Source organism: Acipenser ruthenus, chromosome 17 (genome assembly GCF_902713425.1).
Source record: "Acipenser ruthenus chromosome 17, fAciRut3.2 maternal haplotype, whole genome shotgun sequence".
Lineage (NCBI taxonomy): Eukaryota > Metazoa > Chordata > Actinopteri > Acipenseriformes > Acipenseridae > Acipenser > Acipenser ruthenus.
Genome location: NC_081205.1, coordinates 3,624,455 through 3,649,605, shown reverse-complemented (window position 1 = coordinate 3,649,605; position 25,151 = coordinate 3,624,455). Strand labels below are relative to the sequence as shown.

Below are 25,151 nucleotides of genomic sequence, written 5' to 3'. Positions count from 1 at the left end.
ATATTATTATTATTATTATTATTATTATTATTATTATTATTATTATTATTATTATTATTAATAATAATAATAATTTGTAGATGTAGTAATAGTTATGCATGCTACGGTTGGCGTGACTTAGAGTAAACTTGCTTTAAAAAAAAAGTTGTTTTGAATTTCCATACATAATATGACAGAAGTAAAACATGTAAGCCCGGGGGATTCGTTGTTTTCATAATGAATTAAATAACACTCCTATCATAAAACATAAAGAGCGTTTCAAATACTCTAGACTAATCTATTGGTCGTGGGTTTTTCTTTTTTCTTTTGCGCTTTTTGTTTTCACGCTGCAGTCAGAACAACTCCATAACACACTTGCTTTGTTGTTTCCTGATATTCTTCCACTGTTCTTATATATATCATTTTAAATACGAATTTATATTCGGTGCCAACTGGCAATCTACAGCTCGAGTCTCTGTCTGTAACCTGAGATCGCCTCGCTCGGATATTCACGAAGTTCGCAAGACTTGGTTTCACATTTTCGTTTAACGTTTATTTAAATAACGGCCTGAAAGTGTTGGATTAAGAGACTCGCGTTAATATTTCTTATGTATATCTTAATGTTAAAGCGACAGTGCCAGTGATGTGAACGTCAACAGGCCGTGACCCCAATCTTAAACGTCACGGTCGGCTCCTGATACAAACCCTTGAAGGTTCTTGGAGGGTATACAACAGCCTAACCTGATTTGGATAATGCCGGGCTAGCCGTGTTTTTACTTTACCACACCACGGTGTAAAAGTGACTACATAGTGTTTTATGCTGTTGTTGCTTGATCAAGTTGAAAGGGTTCTTTACAGTTTAGCGACCCGCTCAGCATCTTTGTGAAAAGAAAGTGCAATGTTCATAGTTTTCTTTACACTGGCCGGTTTTCCCTAATCTGCATGCTGGTCGGTTGACACACAAGTCTCCTGGTTTTACAGGGTAAGTGTTGGATGAGAGCTGTTGACAAGTGTAAAATGCAAGCCCACGTGTTCATGGAATAGGATTTCTAAACTTGAGGGAGTAACCCACCATCATCACCATCATAGTGTAATTGTTGAGTCTGCTATACTAGCTAGGCTACAAAAACAATAAATAAACAATAAGGAAATAGTGGTTGGCCACTGACAGAGGGAAAAAAAATATTAGAAAAGTCCTACCAAATGTTATTTTCTTATTTATATACTAAGAACACACATGGTCAATATGGTAAGTAAGTACTTACATACATATGGTGAGGATATTGGGGGGGGGGGGGGGGATTGGTTTCTGCAATGGGGGACGTCCTCACACAGTAGTGTGGATCGTATAGGGAGTCTTTTTAAATGTATTTTTTTAGCCCAAATGTAGATGCCAAACACACACTTATACGTTCGCACTCCTGCACAAACACGTTCACAATTACACACACACACACACACACACACTCAGACACACGCTGCGCCTCTGTTTCTCTCTCAGTTCCCCTGCCCCAGCAGTTGCCGTGCGGAGGGACAGGGGGGGATAATTAATGCCGAGTGACTGATTGCTCTTGAAGAAGGGCTGTCCCGCGAAGAGGATTGTCCCTGATCAATGAAACGTCTCTGATTGACACTTGCCTTCCATCTTCCACCCACATGCAACTACCGGAACAGGGAATTTGTCACCAGCGCAGGCTGAGGGGCTGCAAAACCCAATCATTGAGCAGGCATCGCTTTATTCATCCGAGGCAGCGCGGGTCCAGCAGCCTGAGACTCGTATAGATATATGCATGTACCCCATAGCTGTATGGCTATTTAGACTATACAAACTTGATAAGTAACTTGTCGACATTAATTAGACACGTTGAGGATAATTTATAATAATTATGAGACGTTTGCGTATTTTCTGTTATAATGCATGTGCACAATGCTCACAATGCATTCATTTAATATATTCACAATATGTCAATTCGAACGAGTGTCCCTCGAGATAAAGACAACAACAACAATTGTTTTATACCTTACATTTCAATTAATAAATTACACTAGAGTAGTGCCAGACATTTCTTTTTTTTATAAGAAATCAAAATGGATTTGTAAGAATATTAATAATACAAGTTAAACGTGAGGTATATTTCCCAATTTTATGAACTGTTATTCGCTGCCCTGGTCTTACATTATTGCATATAGGCCAAGCTAAATAAAACCCCAAATTTGATTTTAAATAGGCTATTATTAAGCGCGATTCCATCTCAGAAATAAAAAAAATACGCTTTCAAATATGTTTTAAAAGCATTTGGAATAAAAGATCAGCAAGGTTATGAACTATCGATTATGCTTTATCGTAAATGAGAGAGGGGCAGATAGATATAGATCGAAATGGTCATTTGACAAATAGATTGATAAATAAATATGGGTTGTTTTTTTGGGAGGGGGGGGGGGGGGGGTATATGTACTTCGTGAAAATATCCAGACAAGGGGAGTCTGTCCTAAACGTGGGTAAGTTTTCCAAATGTATATAGGCAACCTAATTAATGACGTCCTTTCAATAAAACTGTAGTAAAATATTCCCCATGCAGCTGCTGTACAGTCGAGGAGACAAGAGGCAATCTAAGATTTCCACTCCCTTATTATTGCAAGATAAAGAAATAGTGCAATTCAATTACTGTGACTGTATTTACACACCATGGTCGAGATAACACGCGATGAGGAGCATGTTTTATTTTAATTAAAAAAAAAAAAATACATTAAAAAAACAAGTTTAAAATGATAAGTGTTATAAATGTCTCTGGAAAATTGTTAACATCCTGCTGCACTTATTGACAATTATTGTGTGTGTGTGTTTGTCTATATATATATATATATTTTCTTGGAGTTCTTTTTAATCGACTGCTTGATTTAAAGGTACGGGTGCTGACCACAGTCCACGGCGAGCAATCTCTCCAATCGGCTGCGTGATCACGGGGAATGGCGGAATGCACTTTTTTGGATGGGTGTACATTGTGTGTTTGACTAATGCAATTGTGTATATACAGCCAGCTCCTTGTCTGGAGTGTCATCAGTCAAACTGAAACTGGAAACATGTTCAGGGATTAGCGCCTCGGTTGTTAAAAAAAAAAAAAATTTAAAGGGGCTAGGTTTAATTCATTCATTACAATAGATAGATAGATAGGTTTGTGTGTGGATTATTATGTACTTGCTGCTACATATATTGATGGTTTGCAGCGTTTCAGAGTCTTTCGGGCCATTTCACACAGTATTCACCCAGCTTAGTTTGCACCATTTTTTGCAGAGAGAAAATGAAAAATTAAACTGTTAATGTGCAACTAATCTGTGTATGTGTGTATGAAATATCTCAAACGGCGCTCCTTCATTTATCAGGAGCTTTGTAAAATTAAAGTTTTGTTTCATTTTGAAAAATAAACACACACACACACACTGGAAGTCCATGATCATATCAAACGCAATGTTGTGAAAAGTTATAACAGCAACACGAGCTGGGATTATTTGAAATAATAATACTACGACAGGTTCTTTTATCAGCATATATTCTAAATAATGATTGATTGTTTTCTTCCCCCAAAAAGCCACGTGTTTTTTTTTGTTTTATTTTTAAATAAGCATCACAAACGCTAAATAAAATAGATTTTGTGTAAAACACCAATACAACTGCTAATAATAATAATAATAATAATAATAATAATAATAATAATAATAATAATAATAATAATGCAGGTTATTTATTTAGGTTATTCATTGAGCGAATTCAAATGTCTAAACATATCAGGTTTGGTTATTGTACTGGTAAATCACTTTTACTCGTAAAGGACAGAAGTACAAAGTATCTTAAAACGAACTATAGGCCCTATAGCTTAAGAGATAATCACTTTTATAAAGATAAAACATAGTTATAAAATACGTAAATACATAACAATAAACAACAATAGCGGTTATTATTATTATTATTATTATTATTATTATTATTATTATTATTATTATTATTATTATTATTATTGTTAGTTGGGTTTTTCTATCAATGCACAATGCTCAGAATTGAATGTGGAATCCAGTACTGCATGTTAATAGCAAAGAATGACTAAGCTAATTCCAGTCACATACATGTATAGAATTAAACACGCATCAGTCTTCCAGGGGAAAGGTACAGCCGAAATGCGATTTGTAATTTGCAGCTAAATGCAATCGGACGTGTTTACACTCGGCACTTTAATTCAGAGCCTTTATTGTGCGGGGTTATCGATAGGGGCACCCATCTGGGTTCAATTAGAGCCCTGGCCGCGCTCTCGTAAATGGCACACACCATGGGCAGGCCTCCTTCATTACGACCCATTTAATTGAAAAAGATAAACGTAAAACTAAACAGGGCTCGAAATGTAGGGAACAAATAAACGAGACGAAACAAGGAAGAGACGTTATTGAGACTTAGCAAGAGTGCGTCCCGTTTAGAAACGATCCCATGCTCACGTCTCTGAGTCAAGAAACACCCGTGTGTGATATTAAGGTTACAGTGCTAAAGACAGCAATTGAACTTTCACCTGTTTCTCGTATACCTCTTCGTGCATCCTTTTTTTGGTTTTATTTAAGGGTGAAGGATAAAGATCTCACTAAGAAACCATTTAGTTCTGTCGTTCTTTCAGTGGAACCCTTATTGAATAATAAAGGAGTCAGTAATATGGGTTCTAAATACAACCATTTGATCCAGAGGAGCCACGTTTCCATTGGATGTAATAATTTCCAGATATAAAGCATCGAATTATGAGACCCCCTAATGGTTCTATAGTGAAGTCGTTCAATGCAACCTTCTGTTCTTTAACAACGATTCTTCTTAATAGAACCAAGAGAACATAAGGCTAATGGAGGTAATACGGGTTCCACGCAGGGTGATAAGATTGGAACCAACAGGAACCCTATTTCTGCAGAGAGGCATTTCATTGGAGACTGCTATAAAATCATTAAAAAAAAAAAGATTTTAAGAGAATAATGATGGAGGTCCAATTTAAAGACAATGATTTACTCTCTTGCATGTGTTGCACAAAACAGATCTGGCATATATTTACATGTATAAGTCTGTTAATGTGACCATTAATAATACAATGTCATAATATCTGAAAACAAATGTGTTTTGCACAAGATGAATATAGTGCAGATCTATTTCAATAGCTGAGAAGGGGTGTTGCAAGCGTGGTGGTTGCAGTATGAAAGATTTGATAGCACTTACAGAAACATGCAGTACGATGCTGTCGTTTGGAAAACAAAAACTTTTTAAATTGCATCGCATAATTATGCAAAGTTAATGCGCTCAAAATACTGCAGTGTTATTTCTGTTAGGGTGTCAATATATATGTCATAAACTAATTCACGTAACTTAACCACTTCTTAAATGAGCGCAAGGTGTGTGTGTGTATTTTCTTTCCTTGCTGCAACATATTGTATTTTTTGGAAGGTGTTTTCTCGGGGGGGGGGGGGGGGGGGGGGGGGGGGGGGCGGTGATGTCTTGGAGTATAAAAATAATTTAACCCATAGAAAGACACAAGGATTAAACAGGGACAAAGAACGACTCGATCTATTGAGTTGCAGGCATAAAAGCACAGAGACATTGAAATGGGGGTTGTGGGAGGGGGGGGGGGGGGGGATCACAGTGAAATCTTAAGGGTTTTGCTTTAAAAGCATCATAAACAAAGAGGCTTGCGCGGCAGCTGAATTAAATAATACTGTCAGCAATGGGATTCGGGGATTCGAGTGACATTAAATAAAATAAAAAATATATTGAAATCAGTTAAGCTTCCACTGCTGTTGTCACAATGGTTTTGTAAATTATTGGCAACATGCTAGCACATAAGTTAATTATCTCTTTCTGTGCATGGTAAAATATTAGGAGTTGGGAAAACGCTGTAGTGGTAATCATTTATGATTAGGAGTAAGGAAGGTTCATCTCATTAAAGTCCAATAAAAGAAATGTAGGAAATACAGTTTATACGGGATACGTTTTGCTGGTATGTGTACCTTACATTATAAAAGAAAAACCTTGACCCAAAGCAAAACAAAAACCAAACGAAATAAAATAAACTTATCAGAAACGTGTCAGACTAGTTAATGTGTAAGCAGGAGTGGTTTATTGCATGCTATATGCTGTTAATTATTAATTATCAGGGCAAACAGGAAGTCCATATAGAGGCTGAAAACACAATCAATTCAGTGTATGTTTACGGTACGTTTTTAATGTGATACCATTGTGCAATTTGTTTAAATAAACTATGGAACAGAGGAAGTATGTACAGCTAATTTATATTGAAGTACGCTCTTTCGGTGTCTGCTGCATTCTCTGAGTTTCTCCTCCAATGTTTGTAATAGCAGGCTTGCAAGGTCTAGAATGTTAAATTTTAACCCCGGGATAGGGGCTCTGAACTCGGCTGGGAGTTCCAACGCGCGCCCCTGGATCTTGGGCACATTCAAAGAACAAAACCGTCAAGTTTCCTGCTTGCTTCGTCATCAAACTTTTTAAAACACACTTCGGTTTTATTAAGAGTCCACTTAACCAACGAAGACGTTTTTTATTTACCTATATACATAACATAAAATAAAAATAAAAACTATTAAGCCCATCTTTTAAAATACGCTCCGTATGCCTTTGCGGATTACTTTTTAAAGGGCTGCATCATTCTTATATAGAAATGTAAGAAACTAATAAAGAAACTAGAATACAATTGACCGTATTTAAGTGCTTACACAGTGTATAATCTTATCTGATCTGAGATTTGCCACAAAGGACCACAATTAAACCACTAATCAAGAAACCAATGCCTTCTATTTTAATTGGCTTACAGAAAGAAATAAAGAAATGACGTGACAGGGTACAACACATTGTGTCCTTGCACGATAAGCAGTTCAATTGTTTTATGCTTGATCATATTCAAATCAGTGTGCTTCGGTATCATAACGAGAAAATAAAACTCATTTTCAGATGTACAACGCTCGTTTTGGGTAGCTTTTGAAAAAACGTTAAACATACCTTCATACAAACATACCAGTTTTTATTTTTTTTAATTCCACCACTGGTGGCTCTCTTCTCATGCGATGTTTTGATTAAAACGTTTATTTTTTTGTCTTTTTTTCTTCTTAATTAATTATACTGCTGTCACTGTTTGTTTTGTTTTTGCTCCGCTCCACGTCATAATTTTGTTTGACCGAACAGAACACTTACTGTATAAACTGACAAATGTGTTTATTTAACAGAATGAACCATTATCGTATACACGTAAAACATGGTATTGTAGTGTTGGGTTATTGCCTTGTCCCCCAGGTGTGTGTGTGTATATATATATATATATATATATATATATATATATATATATATATATATATATATATATATATATATATATATATATATAAATGAATAAATGCATTTGCGAAAATGCATTTTTTACACTCAAAAGCATTTTTCTACCGTATAATCCCTACAGGATCCGATAGCGAGAGAGAAGCAGACTCCTTCTTCGCATACAGCGCAATCTCGTCGGATGCAAAAACTCCATTCCCCGGCTGCCTCCCTGGTTCTCCTGATTTTACAACTCAGTGACTTGCATTGTAACAAATATCGTCGAGTTATCCCTTGAGTTGTGACTTGTGACCGATAAAGTTGATTATAAAGAAGCAACTCTCAGTAAAAAAAAAACTAAAATGAAAAAAAAAAATCTAACGCGTTATTTGAAACGCATACGAAATAGAAAAAAAAAAAAAAAACCCCAAAACACCACGTTTTACTTTTTAATCTTCCTTTCCCGGCAACCCCTTGAAACCCCTATTGTTCTGCCTAACGACTTTGTTATTGCCGATAAAACACCCAAGCTGGAGCGACGCTTGATTCTAAACTGAGTTTGGATTAAAACATAATGTGCAAATACATACGTTTCGAAATTACAAAAAAAAAAAAAAAACACCTTTAAAAATGTCCAGTGCTTCAAACTCGATGCAATCCATCCCGTTATGTTGCATTTATACACACACATATATAGGTATTGTGGACAAATGAAGCCATAATGCATCAGATTGTGGAGTACATGCATTTGTATGTTTGGTTTGCATAAATGCAGACTGCATAACCCGTGGAACTCCTAGCTTTTGCATTTATTGCCATAAGTCGTGTACTGCGAATGTATTTTCTTTAAAAATGACCCAGGCTGTGACTACAAGAAGCTGGTTTTATATTTGCATCCGCTCCACTAAGCACATTTTCTAAAATGCTTGAAATAACACCTACAAATACATGACCAACCTCGTTCCAAACATCTGAATATAAATACGTGTCGTATTCATACCTGGCTTTGCGAGACGTGTCAGATTAATACATTTAAAATAATAATAATAAACCTGTGTGAATTTTTTTTTTAAGTTTTGCAGCGCTCGGGTGTTAACCTGCGTTCTCGATTTCTTTTATTTGTTTGAATTTACCAAATAGCCATAATTTTTTATTCCAGGGCGACGCTTTTTCTTTCGGAGAACACAATTTTTTTCCATTTTAATAGCTTTGTGCCAGTTTTATGAATGCGTTTGCACTGCACGTTTGGCAACAATTAAACGTAACCCCAGCTTCAAGATTAAAATAGACAGCATGCCACACATATCCAGTTTTTTCTATATAGCATGCGGACTAATAATTAAAAGTAAAATTTGATATTAATTTTCATTTAAGGATTTTATTTGTATATATTTATTATTATTGTTAAACAGTACAGCAACATAATGCAAATACGACTACTAATATACTTCCACATACAAACTCATCGTTTCTTGTAGATTACCGAGGTACAGGCAAATGTCTTCTAAAATAAATTCATGGCTTTAAAAAAAAAAAAATCATTGAAATCTAAACATACATTTTGTAAAGCATGCGTCTACATTAATATATTGTTTTATCAACATAATTTTAATTATTATATTTTTAAAATGAGACACTAGAAAAAAACACCCACCTACCTACAAAATAAGTAATCCTTGACTGGGGGGGAGAAAATATATATAAATCCGGGTGAATTAGCGAGGTGGGGGAAGAAATCAATAACACGTACAATAGAAATCCACTAGAGTTACAAAAACAAAAAAGAAAAAAAAAAGTAGAAAAAGAAATTGGGTTAAGTTTTAATTCTGCCCCTTTTATTAGCCGAGGGTGGATGCCGTGAAATCCAGATCAATGGAGCACTGCGTTTGTATGTTTTCTGTTTATTCTGAACGCCCAGACTTTGGAATAAGAAAGCAAAAAAAAAAAAAAAAAGTCTTATTTTTGTGTCTGTCTCGTTCCTTATCTGTTCGTGTTTTCACTTGAACACCAATCCCCACTGCCTTGCATTGAGCAAATCCGATCAACTAGAGTGGAGAGCCTGTTGGAAGCTCTATAATCACAAATTTATGGCAGGATGACGCGTCTGCTTCTCCCACAATGGAGCCCAGTGATATTAAACACAGAATTGACGGAGAGGCAAGCGACATCTAATCTGTTCTCCTCAACCAACACGCCACTGCTTCTTGGCAATCTTGTTTCTCTTTTTCAAATGGAGGAGGGGAGGGGGGACACAAGAAGTAGAAGACGACAGTGGACCTAGCCCCCCTTTTTTAAATTCATTATTAATTGTTTTGAGTGACCTACAACTTTAAGGGCCTGCGTGGCTGAACGCAAAAACAGAGCCCCTTTCCTTTCCGGTCGCAAGCTTTTAAAATGTAGTCGCCGGTATTCCGTCCGCCCCCACCCCACATTTTCTAATACTTTTTTTTTTTTTTAATGGCACATTTTACCTCCGTTGTGTATTGAACAAAAGATTACACCCGCGCCCTTTCTACACAACTCCACTCGCACTTTGAAGTTAAAAATACGTCCGGTATACGAAGAAAAAACTACTTTTGCGCATTCCTCAGTTTCTGCAAAAACTGCAAGACGCAGTTTTTGGTTTATTTTAGATTAGCCGTTCAGTTTAAACTCCACCGAAAAGGCGGCCAAGGCCGCAGAGAGACACTGGTAAAATCAAAACGAATACGCATGGTCAGGCTTTTTCAAAAATAGCTCTGCATTTTTACCCCGTTAGTGGCGTTTCGCTTCCATAGAGGCCAAGCCTTTTGTTCTTTGCAGACCTCTAAACAAACCAAGAAAAAAAACTGCAAAGGCAATGAAAACACAGACACGTTCTCGTTTCGATTTGTTATTTACTTGCAAAATGTGCAGCATTACCTTAGATCGTTTTTTTTACTTCCTAACAACATTCCATGAAAACACTCCTTAGACCCATTTGGCAAAAATAAATAAAATACCGTTTGACGAAAGACTAAGCACTAATTATTGCCCCCTTAAAGGCGAAGAGCTCCGTTCTCAGCCAGCCTCTTCCCCTGTCTTTAAGGTCACCGCCCCGGGAGAAATGACGTCACAGCACTTTAACCCCTTCGACGCCACAGTGGCAGTCTGGGGATTGGGGAAAGGCTGCATCAGCCAAAACCATCAAGTTAATCCGTCATTGTGCTACCGGTATATTTACAAAGCGTATTTATAACACTAGGCCTGCATTTAAAGGGCACTGTCTAATCGCATTTACTATTATTAATTTATAAGCGGCAGCATTCGCCTCTACTATATATTATACACGTGTTTCAAATAAACTATCCCTTCTTCACCCGTCTTGCTGGTTTACATTCATAGGGTTGTTAAAATATAGGCAGTAGGTTATGGCATAACAGTATTCTGGGATGGGAACTGAAGCCACAACAATCGACGCTGCTCTGTCGTCACCACTTTGTGTTGTGTGTTAAATCTGTTTTGTAATGTCATTTTATTTAACATTTTGTAAATATAACAGGAAAAAAACCCCTCATCCTTATGAGAAACATACCGATATTTAGTCTACAAAATCTGAACAGCTGACTAAACAGGCGCGGTTCGTTTAAGCCATAATTTTGCACACTTTTGCATTAGAAGCTCTTCAGGAGGAAAAAGCCGGAGAAATGAGGGTTCGAAGAAATGAAGCATTACCGTTCCGATTAATGTCAGCAGTGTGGAGTAGTGGTTAGGGCTCTGGATTCTTGACCGGAGGGTCGTGGGTTTAATACCAGGTGGGGGACACTGCTGCTGTACCCTTGAGCAAGGTACTTTACCTAGATTGCTCCAGTAAAAACCCAACTGTATAAATGGATAACTGTATGTGAAAAAATAATGTGATATCTTGTAACAATTGTAAGTCGCCCTGGATAAGGGCGTCTGCTGAGAAATAAATAATAATAATAATAATAATAATGTATCATCAACACGCACCAACATGTGTCCAAAAAAACCCGCCACGTTCTTTCATCTCTTTCAACTTTATTAAAGGAGTCAGAACAAAGGCTTTAAGTGCAGTTCTTTTCTTTTTTTAGCCATCATTCCACTCTGCATGCAGGTCATGCTGAGCTATGTTGTTTATGATACTGATCTGTTTCCTTCCTGTGCCAGCCAGCCTCACTTCCATGGCCTGCCATAGAGATGATGGAGTTGACCTACAGGACAGGAAGTGATGTGGAACCAGGAAGCAGAGGTTCTTAATCTACAGTGTGGGATCTAATGTGCAGATCCCTAATCAAATACAAAAGCAGTTATTTGGTGTGTGTGTGTACAAGGAGGAAACATGACAAACTATTGTTGGCTATAGTCATAAAACATTAGCGTGCCAGTAATTGCATAACATAAACACCTGGGAACCTTCTCTTTTTAACCCTGGGACTAAGGGTTTTGAGTTCTGAAAATACTGTGAAAAAAGATGTAAAAAGTCAGTGTGTTAATCCTAAAGGTCCCCCAGTATTTCAGTAATAAAATAAAACACCTGAGGTGCTAGATCAGATACAATTATCACCAGTCTTGCCTTTGTCTCCAGTCTGTACCTTTTTTCCTCTGCATCACAGAAACTCACACACTTCTAAGTGTGTTTTCAAACTGAATTTCAGTTCAATAGATAAAGTTCGAGGCATAGGGAGTCACATCACAGCCTCCTGCACTACCTGGTAATTTATGGATATCAGCACTTTGCCTGAATTGTTTTGCCTGCCCCATTTGGAAACACATGCAAAGGTGCATTTGGAATAGAAGGAATAAGACAAGTGTAACGATATAAACGTGAATTAGCGTAGCTCCAGGAAGGAGCTGTTACATTATTAGTTAGGATTTTTTTTCTCTGAAAATGTACCTTTGCACTACTAAGTGTAATCCAGTACATTATATCTGCTTTAGCCCAGGATAAGGTGGGACAGAGTGCGTATTCTTCACAGTATACACTTTGTGTGTTGGCAGATAACGATTGCTGCATGTACTGTATAAATGAAGGATAGACATGCAAATTGACACTGACGAATGGTTTAGTGATGATTGATGAACCCAATGAAGGATGCAAATCATTTTTGCATTAATTTCAAATTCAAATTGTTTCCCGGAAAGTTGGGATTTGGAGAGAGATACGAAAGAAACAAGGTGTGTCTTCTGGAAAAGAAAGAAAGAAAGAAAGAAAGGAAGAAAGATTAACTTCAAATATTCATTTAAACAATCATTTCTTTTACAAGCACATGTATTGCTTTACACCAAAATGAAAACTTGGACAGGAATTCAGCTTTAACTGACAGTAGTTAAATATATCAACAACATTCCAAAACAGTTTCCTAAATATCAAGTTTAATTACATTTATTAAAACAGAAAAACACTATTTAAATGGGTCAAACTTGGGTTGAATAGTCAACTTTACCAATAAGGTTTAATCAGTACACACAGTACAGCTCTCCTTCCACACTCACACACACACACACACACACACACACACACACACACACACACACACACACACAGCCACCCTGCCTCTATACAGCACTTTTCTCCTGGCACATGCTTGTTCCCAAACTAGTTCCTCAACTCAGACCGTTAATAGCTGATTGAAAACAGCCCTCCAGTGACCACAAGAAGATGCTTAATTCTTTCAAGGCTTCTTTTTATTATTAACTTTCATTTCATTTCAAAACAGAGCCAAGACTATTCCACAAGCAGACAGCTCTCTCTCCCTCTCTCTCTCTATATATATAATCTTTCCCTCATTCCTCTCATCTCTCTCTCAGCAGCAAGGTGCCAGTCTGATCAGCAGTCCCAGCTGATGATACCAGTGTCAGCACATCACAGAAATGCGCACGCAGGGAGTCATCGCCCAGCTGGGGACATGCGATGACAGTTTAACGGAGGGCAAACTTTTGCATCCCCCCTTTTTAATTTGGGCTCTAATGAAGTGCTCCACAGCTCAGTACCCCGGCAGAGGAGCTGAGAAACAGACCACTACAAAACCCACGGTGCAGTGAACCCCCTCCATTAGGATCAGTCTCTCCAATTCTGAGACGGATCCCAGTTCTTTCCGGCAGCGACTGGGTTGAGACTGAGTAATACAAAGTTGCTTCTGTGGTCCCCAGTGACTCACCTAGTAAAAGCATTGCCGTCCGAAGTTTGGGCGAAACTGCCAATCCCCAAGCTGCCAGTCTTGTGCATGGAGCCACAGTGAGTGCTGCATTAGGCTTTGGGATGCTGCAGGATAGTTTGCCTCAATGCTGTTGCCGTCTGAGGCTGGATCCTGTCTCCAGGGTTCAGTAACTTGGTAAAATCCTGTCTTTAGGTCCTGTGGGTGAATTGCGGCTCCAATTGGGGTCTGAGCTGGACTAAGGGTTAAGTTTCAGGTCTATACCTGCGTTTCCAATAGGGACCAGGCTCTGGCCCTGAGAGGGTTATGACTTGAAGTAAGGTTGGGGCTAATGCTTGAGCATCCTGCTTAGCCAAGGACCTCAGCAAACACATGGTGTAGTTATGTCTGTGGACTGCAGAAGCTGCTCCGATCAGGGTTTGACACAAGAATAAAGGGTTTAAACACAAGGAAATTAGAGAAGCAGCTGAGAGAATGAAACTGATCACAGGGACAGGAACTTTAATTTGTTTCATAATGGATCTGATTTCAGGTCGAGATTCCATCTTCGCACAATCAATGGATTCAGGCCACAAAAAGGGGATCAAGATGAATGAAATTTAAAATCTGGTGGCATGAGAACACAGGGAAGGAGCAGGAGGCTTGGATAGGTGCCGCCCTTTATCTGATAACAGAGGGATTGGTTTTTTGTAAGCGGAGGAGGTGCTCATAATTTCCACACACAAAGCCCATTATGCTGTAAACCACAAAGAAGACTGTCTCTTTAAAGCAGTGTACTGCATTTCTAATTCTCTTTCTGTGCAGCTGTTTTATACAGCTGCCGGAGACACAAGGCCTGTATTGTGGGCTCTCTGTTGCGGCACTCACCCAGTTTTCGCACAACATCTGCAGCGGTGTCACGTGGGCCGCTCGGGCGGGTCATGTGACCACCGCGGCTGTCGCTGCTGCCCTTGTTTGCAAGAATAAAGGAAGTTTGTGCCGCGGACCTCTCCCAGTTGCAGGGTGAGGGTCGCAAGAAGTTTATGCAGCAAAAAAAAGATTCAGCTGACACAGAGGCGACTTTCACACTAGCTTCTATTTCGTTTCGATCAAAAGTTCCTAGCCGGCGCTTAAGGGGGTTTTGCAAATGCTTGCTGTAACCACGGGACACCACTTGTCCATGCTCCCGGAACGCTTGAAGTTTTAAATATATCTATGGATATTACATAAAGGCTGATGCCACATGATGTGCTCCACATTGTAACTGTCGCCCTTAGGTGTTGCTGTTTGCCATTATTAATCATTGTTCATTAGGTATGCACAGCACCCCCTATGGGTGACAGTGGAAGTGTGCTCTGTCTCTCTCTTCCACCATTGCTGTATGACCCCCAAGTCACTCTGTAACACCCCTGTATAGGCAGGCTTGACCCACAGAGACTCAACAGCTCACCTTCCGGAAACCCATATGTATTAATGGGATACAGAAATACAGGGTTTGAAGTGTTTAGGAGTGGATGGAAATACAGTACATTGGAACCATCCTCCCAAGGTATATCAAAATGTAAGCGTGACATATTGGAGATACATGGCTGGTTTCAAAGGCCCTGATTAGCCTTTGGTAAGTTCTAATCAGGGTCTGTGAAACCAACCAATGGAGATATATAAAGAATTACTAAAAATAAACTTTGTTATTAAAAAGCCCACACTGTATCACAATCACATGAATCCACATTGAAACGCTTGTCAAAAAAAAATGACTAGTTTCTTTTCATATTAAATTCTCTCGATAACGTAGAGATGGAAGTGTGACATACATCAATACAGGCTTATGCCTTGCTGGGGACAATAACCCCACAAACACTCCTGCTGGAATGGGACCCCCTAAAGGTTATCCTGAAAATGGAGTTCTAATAAATAAACAACACTCTTAGGATCACACACTGCAAATTGGTTAGCCTGTACTGGTAGCGGATCAGGGTTGCCTCACCTCCTCATCAGTTCCCCTGCCTCCCCCTGCTTGGAGCCAGCTGTTCTGATTGACAGAGTTCATCGTCTCTGGCAGACACTGCCCACGATCCTGTTCTGCATCACCAGCTCTGGGAACTACGGAAAAATTGCTTTGTTCTTCCTACAGGATGATAATTAAAGGCATGTGGAAAACTGGGCTCTCAAAGCAGACTTCCACTCTTCAAGTACCAATCACAGGCCGAGCACTTCAGGGACCTGACGAGGGAGGCATGCCCGAATGCAGAGACGCTAGACTGGGTTGTAGGAATGCCCTGGGAGCTAATTACCTTGCCTGCTGCATTGTTTTACTTCTTGTGCAGGGTGCCTTTATTTTGGAGGTACTTTTTCCATGTGGATCAGACTACAGGTGTATTAAGGAAGGTTTCTAGAAAGAGTCTTGCAAGGAAATACAGGGACCAAATCGCAAAATATTAAGGACTGTTCAGAAACATTTTCGTAGGTTAAACAGTGTTATGAAAAATGAGAGTAAAAAAAACAGTAAACCTGGGCCCACAATACTGAAATAAAACTATGAGAAGCTAAACCTCTGATGAAGGCCACCTACCTAATAACGCACAGAGATGCAGGAATTCATACGCTCCGCAAACACTGTAGTTTTGTGGTACCCTCCCTCCCGAGATAAAATGTTAGTACCAAAGGCAATATGTGGATCATTGCGGGCGACTGGAGATTCAGAACAGCCCCCCACCCCACATCCCACTGGCTCTGTCCTTCCCAGCGTTCTGCTCTGAGGCAATCCAGAGGTATGGGAACCATCTCTTAATGGAAAAGTCAAAGAAGTGCTCTCATACTGAGAAAGCACTCAGTTTTATAGCTTATATATTGAACTCTAAAAGGGGCTTGGCGGGGGGCGCGTCCCCTTGTATAAAACCATCCCACTGTTCTCATATAATCCTCTCCCCAAGCCTCATTTGGCAGCCCACTATATTGCATCTGACCGACGAAATTTCTCCTGCAGATTTATGTGAACTAGGCTGGGATCATAGACTATGGCCGAGAACAGCATTGCTGGAGAAGTATAGACCTGTTTCTACACAGCTCTACAGCAATAGAGGACTGAAGCATTTAAAATGGACCATAGTTACTCGAGATATGTAAAAAATATAAAAGAAATTAAAGGTATAGAAAGTTATTTTGATAAATTCATACAGCTGCCAACACAATTCAACTTGGTGAGTGCACACTGCACACCACAAGCAAAGACAAGACTAAACAGAGAAACATGTAGAGCTTGATCCAAAGCAACAAGAAACACGATACAGCCGCCAGCCAATATCATCACTTTCATCATAGTAGTAGAATCTGCCACGCAGCCAGCAGTAGGTACGAACACTACAGTATCGCAGAGACAAGGGAAGCAGTGGGATGCACCAAGTATGGCCTGCTGCATTTTTGTTTTTTAAATTAGTGTCCTATTATTTTATGCCAGATTTTCTCCTCCAATTAAGATTTTTGCCCCAAATTATTTTGTCCCTGCCTGTTCATCTATGATCACCTTAATGAATATCCTATATCCTTGTTCTTTTCCATCAGCCTTCCTTTGCATGCAATATCAATGGGCTTTCTTCACAAACCTCTAGGCACTGTTTTAAGGAATGTTTAGTTAAGGAACAGGTTTTTTTTTTATTGTTTAATTAGATTAAGTTTGCAGATCGCAAAAACTTTGTTTAAGAGGTTAGAAGTTCTCGTTTTTCAAATCAATTAACATTTTTCCTAAACAGTCATGACAAAAAATCTTTTAAACCAAATAACCAAACTCCTAAAATGGGCAGAAATGTTCATTATTTTACTTATTTGAAGCTGCTCTAAGGATACCACTGTGAGAGAAAAAACACCATAAAAAATTAAATCCCCAGACAGAGATCCAGTTAAGCTCACGACGATCCCATCCTTGCTCTGAACAAAGGTGTCTCCATTAGCAGCTCCTCTACGGATTGGTGTTGACAGAAGGGCCTTGTGCAGCACTAAGGATTCTGGGAAGATGATAAGTTCCACTTCTGCTATCCCAGAAGAGACCAAGAGCCTTGCTGATTGTGCCCCGCTTCTGACCAGCATCCGTGGCAGCTGGTTTTTAAAAGCAGCTGAGTGAACAGCAGCCTCATAATGCCATCTGGATAAGCGGGGAAAACTGCAAAAAAACACAAAGTGCAAAGTAAACCGTACCAAGAGTAGACAACCCTTTCAGTTAATACCTCAATAAAAAAATTAAAAAAAACATCCCATTACCAATGATGTAGGCAAGCTATAGTCAGAAGCGTTTATCTAAACCTTTGACAATTTTTTTTTGTTTGTTAATAGAAAATTAACCCATTAACGCTATAAACCCTGTGGGAATTAATTTACAAGCACCACTTAAATGGGTATGAAATGTCACCGCATCTTAACTAATATATTGTTTTTGTTGTTTTGTATAATTTTGAATGACAGTTTTTGCCACCTTGGGCACTCAATGCAGGGATGGAAATAAGACTTCTATTGCATAGCGGTTTCACCCATTCCAGGTTTTACTATGAGCTTGAATAGCCACAGTGTACAGGTAACAAGCTCAGGTGTGTCTTATTAAACTCATAGTAAAACCAGGAATAAAGCAAACTGCTCTGCAATGAGAGTCTTATTACCATCCCTGGAGCAGGTCTCAAACATGTCTCCTCTCTATACTGAGGTGTTAAATAAGAGGGTACCCATTAAACTGTCCTGCTGCAACACTTTGTATAGGTGAGGATTTACACCCAGTAGGAATGGAGGGAGAGGAAACGGTTACACTTCTAATGGTGTATCAGCTGAACTTCTGAGTTGCAAACCCTTTCAGTCCTGAATCACTTTTTTCCAGCTGAAGAATGTGAAATTAAGTTATATGATTAAAAAAGGAACTCCTTTATTGAGCATTCGTGAGAACAGGGCAAATAAAAGGTGTACATATATTTTGGTAAATGGGATTTTAAAATCCTGTCAGTTGCCTTTCATCACTGCAGTACAGAAACCTTGGACGCTTTTCAATGTTTCTTTCCTTCTCACAGGCTGTGGTATTCTTTAAGTAGTTTGTCTTGTCATGGCAACACAGAGATACGAGTGAGGTCTTGAATCACCTAGGAGTCCCGTGAGGTTCCAGTGTGATTTGCCACGGCTTATGTCAACATATGGTGCTAAGATAAGGGGAGACCTTGAGGTCTCACCAGGACTGAAAGGCTTTAAAAAAGCCACCAGAATGGGATGACTGAAACAGAAAACATTCACAAACATTAACGTATCTATAATATTTCAAACCTCTGTACCATTTGCTTTAGACAGGCTTTGTCTGCTTGAGTTGTCTGACAATTGCCAGTCTGTAATGGGGCTAACGCCCAACCCACTAGCCATTAGAAACAACAGATGAGAGCTCTTCTGTACAGCTAACCTTGTAAAGCAGCCCAGATTATCTCAGACATTGAGAATTGCTCACCAATTTGCACTAGTTGGCCAGTCCCGGTTATCCCATTGTCCTAACTCTGGTGTACACAAAGCACAATCCCTCATACAAACAGAACTCAGAGGTGTAAATAGGTGTTGACTGTCACTGCTTAATACAGACTGCCCATTGATCTCAGACCCCCAGACAGCAATTCTACCACTGTATGAGATTGTTTGAACTGCGCTGCTATATGTTAGTCTGCATTCCCATTGGTAAAGAGAACATTCCACTGTTTATCATTGGGTAATTCCATCCAGAGAGTTTAAATTTGTTTGGTGGTGAACACAGCAGCAGCTGCGGAAGCCACTTTCTGATTGGCTAAAATACAAAGCAGGAAGTGGGACTGTTTTTAAGGAAGAACTGCATTTTTTAAAAAAAAAAATCTCTTTATGATAACGTTTCCAATTAATAGAAACGCGTTTTTGTTTTGTTTGTTGAAAATATGCAATATATTTCGCCCATTACCCCGTGTAACAGTCGGATTCCCCAGTATGCAATCTGCACTTCCAAATAACAACAACAATAATAATAATAATAATAATAATAATAATAATAATAATAATAATAATAATAATAATTCACCGGACACTGTTGAAACGTGAAATCACTTACACAGGACAATCCATGTGCCAAATTCACCTTATTTGGCCGGCTTTTCCAAACGGCTCTTCTCTGAGTCTGCCCTTCCTCCCTCCCGCGAGTGGCTCTTCTCAGAAAAGACAGCTCCCCTCCCCCACTTCCTTCTCTGGCTTCGAGTCTTGAGTGGGGATCTGCAGTTGCAGGAAAAGCGAAACAGGAGAAAAAAGCCGAGAGTTGCACTGCGCGTCAGTTTTGCAGATCTAGCGAGAGAAAACGAGCGAGCAGGGTGCAAAATAACTGGGAAAGCATGTTAAAGTTGCAACTTCGGTTCTTACGTCGTCAATACAAAAGATGCAAGTAAAGAAGGACGCTGTTTTGCAGAAGTAAAAGATTGGCTGGTGTGTTTGAGAGCGTGCACTGTGTGGAGGGAGAGGGGGGACGCAGTGATGAAAACACCGTTTGCAAGCCGACACATTCAAGGTATTTCATTTTACAAACAGCTCTGGCACAATCCGATTAGGAATTCTTGCTTTTTGCTAGAGACTCTAAAAAATAACTTCTAAGAAAAAATATCCCCGCCGAGAGTCCTGGGCTCGAGATCTTAAACGCAGCAGCAGCAGGAGCGCGTGCACGCGTGACGCCGTACGTTTTTTTTTATTACGACTACTGCACAGAACTACACAGCAAGCCTGGCGCGAGTTTCAAATTGTGATGTGCTAAACTGTGTTAATATTTTGTGCAAAGCAGTTTGCAAGACGAAAAACAGACAACGACGGAGCAGAATTGGTTCTGAGAAGCATTTATAAATGCCTTATTTTGCAGGACCAATGCGAAATCCATGATGAAAGGAAAAGCTGCTTGATCGAATGGAGACCCCTTTTCATTTTGGGGGGAAAAAATCACATGGATTGTGGGTGATGCTTAACAAAAACAACACCACAAAACAAAGATAACCCGAAGCGATGCACAAAACAAAGGCGTTTTTAAAGAGATAGTATGATGACCAAGGTGCATGCACGCTTGAAACTGAAGCGTTATTGGAAAGGGAAGATTGCATTTATCCCCCCCCCCCGAAGGAGGACACCAGTCAAGACTACAAATATGCAAAGGTCAAGCGCTGACACGTAGGTACTTTCTTTACAGGATTTTTATACTCTACATGCGTGGCTACACTCCATATTCTACACGTGTAAATTACAGTGAACACTGACAGATAATGTTGAATTCGTTTGAAATATTATCATGTAGTTTTCAATTGCTTAGTTTGTTTTTAAATTAGGAATGTGCGACAAAACTAGGTTCAGTCTCAGATTTAAAATAATAATAATAATTAATAGCAATTTTGTTAGTGTATTTAAAGACAAACCCCAAAGCTCGGTCCGCCATGCTTGCTAAATTTGTTAAATGGCCTGTCGGACTGTAGCTTACTTTATGTAATATACACACGCACGACTGGAACTATTTAGTTAAAATCTCGTTAAGATGGAGGGCCCGATTTGCATCATCGCAACCCCCCCGGTTTTCTCCAATAAGCAGGGGGCTGTTCACTGGGAGACAAACTACTGTACATTTGGTCTATATGATGTCCACAATGTAACAAATTCAGCTTGTGCATTTGATCAGGATGATTGTATGGCGTCCTCGCATTATTCGGCCCTCGGTTGACCTCCCAGATTTCTTGCTGAAAGTCTCACCACACATACACTGTAGATTCTTTGGCTGGTTTATATACCTACGTGAGAAGAGAGAGAAACACCACTAATGTGACAGCAAAGGATTCCAAGTGTGTTTTTTATTTTCTGCGTGCGTGTTAGGCTATAAGATTTATAGCCGTGTTACGTGCTTGCGACATGCATGTAACACCGTTTACATTATATATATATATATATATATATATATATATATATATATATATATATAATATATAATTTCTTGTTTTCCCTTTTTAGAGCATACCATTTATTTATTTTGTATACAAACGTGTTTTTTTTAACATGCATTTAACAATATTTTAAATTATTATTTATTTCTTAAATAATTAAAACACGTCTTAACTTTTTTTTTTTTTACACAGTGCCTAATATGTTTAAGAACATTTAATACATACATGCTTTTAGTTTTAGAGAGCTGCGGAACAGCACGTGTGCAATTTATGTTTCCAGTCTTTTGTTGTAAAATTAGCTAGTCGTTTTTTATTATAGAGATTAGTTTGGATTTCTGCACTCATTTTTACATTAACCTTTATTATTTTAAACGTGCTCAGTGATCCCAGAAGGACGTTTTTAAACAATGCCAGATCTTGGCGTGTTGAAACACGTAAAAAAAACATTGTATCAAAAAGTCTTTTAAAATTAAAGTTGTATCAAGTTTCGCGTAGGAGCAAAACTCCCTTAAGAATTTAAATGAAAATTACATATAAAGCCACGAGCAACAGACCGCCTTTGGAAGTAAAAAAAAAACATATCCGACTACAAATACGGTTTTGTGTTTTGAGATTAAATATTTAATCAGAACTGCAACGTACAGAGATCATTGGATTTGTGTTTTGAAAAATGCATTAACCGAGCAATGCTCGGAATAACTGCAAATACAAAGTCAGTAGGCTGGCCGTCTGTATTTATAAAATACAAAATATATCTGTACCGCATATAATGTACATTCTACTTCTTTTAACACAAGCCAGCTTCTCTTTCATTTTTTTCAGTTTCTTCTCATTTTACATTCATAGTTCATTATTTTTTTTTTGCCCACAATTGTACTTTGTTTTGCAAACCTGGGTCCGGATAAATTAACCCGCACAATTTAGCGCGTCGCTTTGCAGTTTTACTCGCGCGCCAGAAGTTCCAAGTAAATAAACAAGCGTATTTTTTTGGCAATTGTGCTCATCTTGTGCGCTTATACGATTCATTAAAACCACTTGTTCGCTTTTATACGTTTTCATTTTTAAGTTTAACCTTTTTATATACGTTTTAAAACCAAATGTTAATATCGCACTTCACTTTTTTTTTTTTTAATCAGGCTGTGTTTTTCTATTTGTATATTTTTAAATACATATGCATCTATTGCTTTTGAGTGTAAAACTTTAAACAATAATACGTTTATATAAACTTTTAAAATATACAGTTAACATCGCGGCAATACAACCTCTTGTTTCTGCATACTTGTTTTCCTTTAAAAAACACAGTACAATTATTATTATTATTATTATTATTATTATTATTATTATTATTAAAAGTAAGAAACTCCATTGTATCGCATTAGTTATATTATGCAATGGTTACTAAGTGTGTGGATTGGTGCAAAGCGATATAAATACATTATTTCACAATTTTATATTCGGTGTTGGGCTATTGTTGTTGAATTATTTAAACGAATGTGCTAATACAATTCAATTAAACTCTCTGAAGAATATTTCAAGTTGATTCCTTTAACATGTATTATTATTATTATTATTATTATTATTTTAAGTGGTATTATTTCATAATTCCATATTGAAACATTAATGACTTGTGTACAGCATGTGAGATTTGGGTTTGCGTTATACGGTATTGTTATATCTAACATTCTACAAAAGGAATGTGCAAATATAAGCTGTCGCTCTATGAATGTATATCGGCAAGGTGTGTTTCTTGCATGTGAGGTAGCATTGCTGTGTGTAGTTACTTATTCTGATTTTGTATTTTTTGTCCAAGATTTTAGATCCAGCATTTAGTGGCGGATTGCAGATTGAATGTGGATGTTCCTTCGCTCAACCTGGCATCTACAAGCAACTTCAGTACAGCGACTGAATTGTTCCCCTTATTTTTCTTTTCCAATAATTTATATTTTTTGGAGAGGGGTGATGGGGGTTGGGGGATGAGCTACTGTTATTAAGATTGTGTTACAAACTGTTTATAATCAGACATTTACGGCAAAGACTATTTTGTGTTCATATAACACGTGTGTGTGTGTATTTATTTATTTATTTATTTATCTATCTATCTATATTTCCAATGTGTGTATTTACCAGTATGGCATGCATACTTGCTTAATATTAAATGACAGTCTTTACTCCAGTGCTTTATGTATTTATTTCAGGGAGTATGTATTTCTTTTCTTCCGTGACGATTTTAGTGGCGTGTTTAAAACGAAGTGTATTTCAAAAAATGTAGGCGACAATAAATTCGTAGCATTTTTTTTATTTCAAGTGTTTTATTGTGTGTCCGGGGTGAGGTTGCGTCTCTGAAACGTGTGTTCTAAATAATTCGCATCACAATTCGATATTTTGTATTTACTTCATGTTCCAAATGTTTATGATCACTAAATGCACGTGGATTTGTTCTGAGTTAGAATCGCTCATTTCCAGTTTTGGTGACGGTGTTTGTCCTTCCGCGTGTATCTCTGGCATTTATTTTTCTGTCTGTTCTGTGTTTTTTGACATCAAAAGACGTCCCATTTCAGGCGTTTACTCCAAATTCCATGTGATTGATAAAACAATTCGCAGTGTCTAGTATAGCCAATGCGCGGTAGCGTATATGCTTTGTATTGAGCAGTATGATTTGCCAACGTCTAAACAGACGTGCATTGATATTTGTATGCGCAATTAATGCACAGAGACATTACGAACCCCCGAAACAATAACATTGAAAGGCAGTAGAGCGTCAGCTGCCAATTTAGATAAACAGTCCGCATTCATTTTGTATTATAATAAACATCTCCCTCTTCGGTTTTTCGACTTGGTGAAAGTGAACTGCACATACTTCAAGCATGTTTTGAAAGCGTTTACTCTGGTATTTAATACATTAATTCCGTTTTTTTTTCTTTAGCACATCTGTTGGTTTACAAAAGTCGTACCAAGTTGTTCATTTGGTTTGCTTTTATTAGAGAGGTGTTCTGTAGCGACTCGTCGTTACACTAACCCTAAATATTCTTTAGAAGGACTTGCTTGCTTTGGTCGACAGTCTCTTACTGGTTGCAAAATCGTGGGACTGTGTCTTGAAATGAAAATGTAATAGCATGCAATTTAGATCCTAATTGATTTAAAATACCTGTGGGAGACAAATTAAATCAATGGCTACATAATGTCTTTTCGCTCGCCTTCCTTTCTGTATGAATCTCTCCGTATCGTTGAGAATGATGACATTTACATTTATACTGTTGTGGAGAGCGCACAGTAACACAGTAAGCTCCATGGGCGTTTTCCATAAAATTGAATTTTTTCTGCAACCAATCCTTATCATGTGAGTTCTGTAAAGAACAGTTTATAGACGGAACAACATATGGCTGTGTATATAATGAGTTCGATACAACTATTGAACTAGAACCATGGGTTCCCGTCGCCTTGCTTCATGTCTTAACCCATTATAATGTGAAGTCGAATGTTATATCCTATAATCTTAACGAGCAAGTGTTGCCTAAAAGCCATGTAGAACTCCAAGGAACTTTTTTATTCTAAGAACTAACAGAGTGCTATAAGTGGCATTATATATATATATATATATATATATATATATATATATATATCTCGAAATACACTGTGGTCTACGATAAGTGCAAGCCACGCACATTATTCATTTACTGGGTAATTGAGAACCTGTGATGTTTTCTGTGTCTCTAACGTGCGTGCATATCTAAAACAAATTGCCATGGGTAATCTAGAAGTCGACCAAGGACTTTCGACCTAGGT

The 25,151-nt window shown here is 38.2% G+C and overlaps 1 protein-coding gene and 2 long non-coding RNA genes across 3 annotated transcripts in view; 1 reads left to right on the top strand and 2 right to left on the bottom strand.

The window, feature by feature from the left end:
* LOC117423345 (BAH and coiled-coil domain-containing protein 1-like) overlaps positions 1-10,008 on the bottom strand; it is a 91,130-nt gene extending 81,122 nt beyond the window's left edge. The window contains 1 exon segment of the mRNA XM_058989818.1: positions 8,974-10,008. The gene's annotated coding sequence lies outside the window, so the exon portion shown is untranslated.
* A 1,340-nt stretch (positions 10,009-11,348) lies between these two features.
* Positions 11,349-19,660, bottom strand: LOC131697917 (uncharacterized). The gene is made up of 3 exons (XR_009307542.1): positions 19,520-19,660; positions 13,456-17,587; positions 11,349-12,481 (listed from the first exon to the last, which is right to left on the bottom strand). It is a non-coding gene; the product is annotated as an uncharacterized LOC131697917 (long non-coding RNA).
* On the top strand, positions 19,632-23,665 carry LOC117423551 (uncharacterized). The gene is made up of 2 exons (XR_004547806.3): positions 19,632-20,610; positions 23,179-23,665. It is a non-coding gene; the product is annotated as an uncharacterized LOC117423551 (long non-coding RNA).
* Positions 23,666-25,151: the final 1,486 nt, after the last annotated feature.